Source organism: Denticeps clupeoides, chromosome 13, assembly GCF_900700375.1.
Source record: "Denticeps clupeoides chromosome 13, fDenClu1.1, whole genome shotgun sequence".
Classification (NCBI taxonomy): Eukaryota; Metazoa; Chordata; class Actinopteri; order Clupeiformes; family Denticipitidae; genus Denticeps; species Denticeps clupeoides.
In genome coordinates this window covers 14,949,558-14,955,557 of record NC_041719.1, presented here as the reverse complement: position 1 = coordinate 14,955,557, position 6,000 = coordinate 14,949,558, and the positions used below count along the sequence as shown (strand labels likewise).

General features: G+C 43.6%; 1 protein-coding gene across 2 annotated transcripts in view; it reads left to right on the top strand.

Moving 5' to 3' along the window:
• The first annotated feature begins 4,833 nt into the window (after positions 1–4,833).
• The window catches only part of lrrc7 (leucine rich repeat containing 7), a 114,828-nt gene continuing 113,661 nt past the window's right edge, over positions 4,834–6,000 (top strand). The window contains exon 1 of one of the 2 annotated variants that reach the window (XM_028999658.1): positions 4,834–5,010. The gene's annotated coding sequence lies outside the window, so the exon portion shown is untranslated. The remainder of the gene's footprint in view (positions 5,011–6,000) is intronic. The other variant, XM_028999659.1, reaches the window with a different exon arrangement.

Genomic DNA, 6,000 nt, shown 5'->3' with positions numbered 1-6,000 from the left:
TAATCCAGATGACATAGCAGTGTAGAGAATGTATTATTTAAATGTTCTTAGCCAGTGGTACAGATGGCCTTGCATTTGTTTTCAAGGAGGTGCAATTTCTTTAATCAAAAGGCGGGAGATCAGCTGAAGTGTCCTGTTTGGCAGGAAGCTGTGGAGATGGCAGCTGGAAGCAGACTCGTGTGGCATTTAGAAGCTCAGAGACAAAGCTTGCCTGCTGGGCTCTGGCAGAAAACTCTCACCTTTCAACAAGTCCTACTCCATGATGTCTCTTAATTCATTATTACATTTTCAGTCCCCTTTCCGGGGCAATGAAACTTTTTTTTAAAAGCTCATCATTTTAAACCTAATGTACTTTCACCAGTATTTAATAAACCACCAATGGACTGCAGTAATGCTGGGCAGCTTTACGGATGTAATGAGAGAGGACATGCAGGTGGTTGGTGGAAGATGCAGGGGGGAGATGAAGATGGTTGATACACTATGGCAGAAAGTAAAAGGAGAAAACTGTCACAATCATGCCGATGTCGCCTGACAGCCCGGACCCTGAATCTTTTGATGATGTTATGCACTGTATGATGATCTGATGAGATTTGCAAATGCCTTTGCAATTTGTCATTGAGGAACATCGTTTTAAAAATGTTCCACGATCTTTTAATTCTCCCTTTCACAGAATGGTTAGACTCTGCCCCTCTATCTGATTACTACTGATTGGAAGTCGCTCTGGATAAGAGCGTCTGATAAATGCCGTAAATGTATAAGTCAATGACTGTTGTTTTCTTTCATAATATCAATGTCAGACTTAAGAGATGACAAATATCACATTTTTGTTTTATTTCACAAACCTGCATAAAGTCAGACATATACATTTATGTCAGTATTGACTAATAAGGATGTCATCTAAAACTGGAATGGCCAGCTGAGCACTGTCATTTATTCCGTGCAATTCAAACCATACGAGGCTTGACCAACTTATTGCCATGCGTTTGGAGGGTCATGCATCCAAAGTCTTTTGTTAATAGGCGGGCCGTGCCTGACCCACTAAAATGAACTTGAATAAACAAGTCATATTTCTTGTGTTTATGTAAGATGCAATCAGATCCCTGTTTTTGTATTCATAGCGTGCACTTAACCCAGATCTGTTTGTACAATTGCCATACTTTCCAGCAACTATGCTCACATATGGTAGTCAAAAGTAACCATCCCACATAATATCAGCAGGATGTGCATATATACTCTAATTGCAATGCTATTTAAATATTTATAAGGATATGGAAAAACTGAGGAGCAGAGAGTGCAGACATGCTAAAAGTGGGGATAAACATGACACTTTTACTGCAATAAATTTAAGTGCTTAATAATAGATTCTGCGTGATGATCCTGATTTGCAAGAAACTGCAATATACACCATAAACATAATGTATAATATATACATAATACACACTAAGAGTTTTAATATGGTATAGAAAGGGAAACTAAACTGTACAGTTTGGTACATGGAACTCTTCCAAATTTTTAGATGCTTAGCAAGAGTAACGCCCCAGGATAGACAATCAAATTGTCTCCATCCCTTAACGTCTCAAAATCATCATTATGACTGACATTAAAACAGCAGCATAGGCCTGTTAGACTTCACCATTTTATTCCTAATATGAATATTATTTTATTACCTTCGGCCACTGCGAATTCTGTGGTCAAACACACAACATGTGTCACAAATCAAGGGGTCAAAGCACAATGTCACGACATGGGGGAAGACATAGGGCAAAGACAAGAGGCTTAGGATCCATGTGCACGTGTGATTCCAGGTTTTTTTTTTGCAGACATGACAATATAAACAGGGACATGAACAAAGGCACAACATTCAGGGTCAGGACCTTGGGAATGGGAATCCTGGATACAAGGTAGACGGCACACACTGTCCCACTGACAGGGACCACAGTCAACGGCCAAGACACAACATAAACGTTACATTTACAGCATTTATCAGACGCCCTTATCCAGAGCGACTTACAATCAGTAGTTACAGGGACAGTCCCCCCCTGGAGCAACTTAGGGTTAAGTGTCTTGCTCAGGGACACAATTGTAGTAAGTGGGATTTGAACCTGGGTCTTCTGGTTCATAGGCAAGTGTGTTACCCACTAGGCTACTACCACCCTATTATAGTTACACACGCAATAATAGCGCCACATAACTACAGAGGCCAGACCCAGAACACTGGTGCAGGCATGCTTTTAAAGGGAGAGGAAACGGAATCTCGAGGCTGCGTGGCCTACAGCGGTGGCCGCGTACCTCGCCGTTACACACAAGGGCACTATTCATACATAGATTGATTTAGCTCAGAACTGAGCAGAAATAAGACCTGTGTGCTAATCAGAAACAAGAACTGTCTATAACTTCTCACAGAGTGATTAAAACAACAGATGAGGTGCCACTGAGGTGCCACTGAGCAAAACACCATCCCCACCGCCCCCCCCGGGCACCTGTCATGGCTGCCCACTGCTCACTCCGGGTGAAGGGTTAAATGCAGAGGACAAATTTCACTGTGTGCACCGTGTGCTGTGCTGCTGTGTATCACATGTGAAAATCATGGAACACAGGTGAGACCAAACAGCACACCAACAAATATAGCGGTAGTGCCCTCTAGTGACCATGAGGTGGTAACTAGACGTGACTCACTATCCATAACTACTTATTCTTAAGCAGCAATCCGGCGCACAGGGCGCAGTGCAGAAACCCTTCAAGGGTGGGGCACCAACCCACTGCAGGGTGTACACCACCCATCACACACTCACACCGACAGACAAATTAGAGTCACCTTTGGGTGCCGGGAGGGACACAGAGGGAGCACGCACTGGGAGATCTGGGATTTGAAACTCACAACCTTGAAAGTGTGATGCCACGTCACTAATCACATATTCAAATGAGGATAATAACTCCACTGTATTCAAACACACAAGAACTGTGAAAATATAGAATAATCCCAGACTCTCCAGGCGTACCAACAGAGGGTCTCACAGTTTGAGGAGCAATTTATCCGTCTGTGTATGTAAATTCCACAAATGTTACAAAATCATCATACAAATATGTAAGAAACACCAGTTTCTCTTGTTTATCTTGCGAAAGACGTTGAACACACTGAACTCATAAAAGCATGGCCTAGAGTCAAGGACTTTGATAACTGTAGACCGATGGCTCTCAGGAATTTTTTTTCTTATTTTACACATCCCTCCCCTGCTGCACAGAGCGTTGCTTAGCAACTGTACAATAAAGCTGAAACCTCCGAAGTCCGATAACCTCCTACCAATTGCACTCCAGTTCATAGTCACTGCATAAATATGGGCTTTCAATTATGAGATGCTTTTGTGAGGCCAAGGTTAAAATGTGCAGGCGCTGATTATGAATGTGCTTTAGTATTTAAAGATTCCTGCAGTCACAAGAAACGGCCTCACAGCCTTCTCCGGAGTCTTCTCGTCACATTCCCAGAAATGGGATGAGTTGCATCAGCTACTTGGTCAAAGTGCTGGAACCATTCACCTCCTTCTCTGTAATGCATTTTTAATGGATTCTGAAACTGACTGCTGTTTGGGGTTGTTGTGCCTCACATGTCGCAGGAAAGGTTAATGACAATTGTGCTGTAGGAAACAAAAGACTGCACGGATGTTTAAATGTGCATCTTTCGTTATGTCGAACAGTCTGTTATGATGGCCAAAAACGTTATGTAACAGGAAGCAAATATGTAACAGTTGTGGTTCTATCGGCCCGAGGATGAATATCAGACACCTAGGACCATACTGTTTCAGTCTGCATCATGTTTCTTGATATCTGGTAATGCAGTGGTTAAAATGAAGTAATCAGATCTTTCATGAATTTTTATGTATAAAGATTTCCTCACGATGAACATATTTGACTGCTCAGTTTTACTGCAAATTATGTGCTGCCATTCCTCTGCCGTGGCGTGAGACACATGTAATGTGAAGGCTTGACGAGAAACATTGAATGGTTTCAGTTGCTATGGAGATTTATTGAGAGAGACATCAGTGAAATGGCCATGCACAATACATGTTGGCACTAAACAGAAGGCGGTTAATCGTCCCACGTGTGGAAAGGGGACATGCTGAGTTACAGAATGATGGGGTATGAGGGGAATTATGCATCAGGTCAGGAACATGACAACGGTTTAAAAAAGTATACATTTTCAGATTGTAGTGTGATCAAATTAAGAAAGTTATACCCATTATTTGCTGCACTGCTCATAATTCCGGTATTTTAAAAAACATTCTTAGGATGCCTGTTGTGGCTATTTAGCATTTGCAGAAGTCAGAGATGCAGCACATTCCAATACCAAATGACAGAGGTGTGAACAAGGGTAAAATGGGTGGTAGTAGCCTAGTGGGTAACACACTTGCCTAAGAACCAGAACTCCCAGGTTCAAATCCCACTTACTATAATCGTGTCCCTGAGCAAGACACTTAACCCTGAGTGTCTCCAAGGGGGGACTGTCCCTGTAACTACTGATTGTAAGTCGCTCTGGATAAGGGCGTCTGGTAAATGCTGTAAATGTAAATGTAAGCAGCAGGAACCCCACCATTCCTCTGTAGCAGGTTATAAGAAAAATAACTGGAGCCATGTCTTCCTTGCACCACAACATGCTGAAGACGGAAATCGACAAAACACGAACTGAGCTCGTCTCGAACAGGTCAGCATCGGAATTCGCGGCTCGAGTTTGGTTACCGTGGCGACGGAGGCGCAACTTCAGGACCAATCCCGGCCTCCGGTGGGCGGGGCCTCCGGTGGGCGGGGCCTGGGCTGCCGGCGAACCTGCGTGATTGTCGGCGCCGCCGCCGCCGCCGCAGAACCGTGTGGCGCGCAGGGGATGGAGCCGTCGCAGAGCTGAGACGCGGCGGGGATTTCCCGGTCTGGAAGAAGCCCTGCGTCTTGAGGTGACCTTGGTGGCGGAGTCCGCGTTGAACAAGAGCAGCACGCAACGACAAAATGACGGTGCGCGACGCGGTACGTAATCGAGATTTCATTTCCCGAGGCGCCGGGGTGGGATAGTTGGCTCGGATGCGGGTAAGCGGGTTTTTTTTTTTTTATTTAATTTATTCATTTATTTTGTGGTATTAAAAAAGGCAGAGAGGTCGTGAAAGAGCTTCTTTTCTTCATAAAGTAACGATGCCGCTGCGTCCTCATCAGCCCGAGCAAGTTGGTGAATATTTCTTTATTTCTTCATTTCTTTTCTTTCCTTTCCTTTCCTTTTTTTTTTTTTTTTTTACCGCAGCTAGGCGCTCGATTTGGTTTACACGCTAAAAAAAAGTCCCACGGTCCCGAGCTCACGGCTGGTTGTGGGAAGATGGAAACTGCGGCGTGGCTGATCGTCACCATAATCGCAGCAGTGAAAGTTGGTTTAAGTGTCGACTCATTTTTCATTAGATCAGACCAGAATTAACTGGGATTCCAGCCTTCCCACTTCTTGGAGAGAAGCGCACGTAATGCGCAATCGTTATGTTAGAAGTGATTTATTATTATTATTATTATTATTATGCAAGCTGTTGGTCTTTTCTACCCATACAAACTCTGTATAAATGGAGATGAAAATGTATGATGAAGACGTGCCTCTGGGCTCCCAGTGGGCGAAAGTGACGTTGTGCATTGGCTGTGGGCTTGAGGTGTTGGGGACCTGTGTTTGTGGAGAATTATTTAGAAAGATTAGCGCTTCTACCAATGACTTCCTGGTGCCATAATTGCACCAAAGGTTTAATCTGGATTTTTTGTGAATGCGAACGAGATTTCATTTAAATGCAGAATAATTAGCCTGCAACCCTTGGTGATGAAAATTCAGATCAGTGATAAAAATATCATTCTAACATTAGCGCATGGTCTTCTCTCTCTTGTACCTTGTATGGCTTTTTAAGTGAAAGTGAAGTGATTGTCATTGTGATACACAGCAGCACAGCACATGGTGACACAATGAAATGTGTCCTCTGCTTTTAACCATCACCC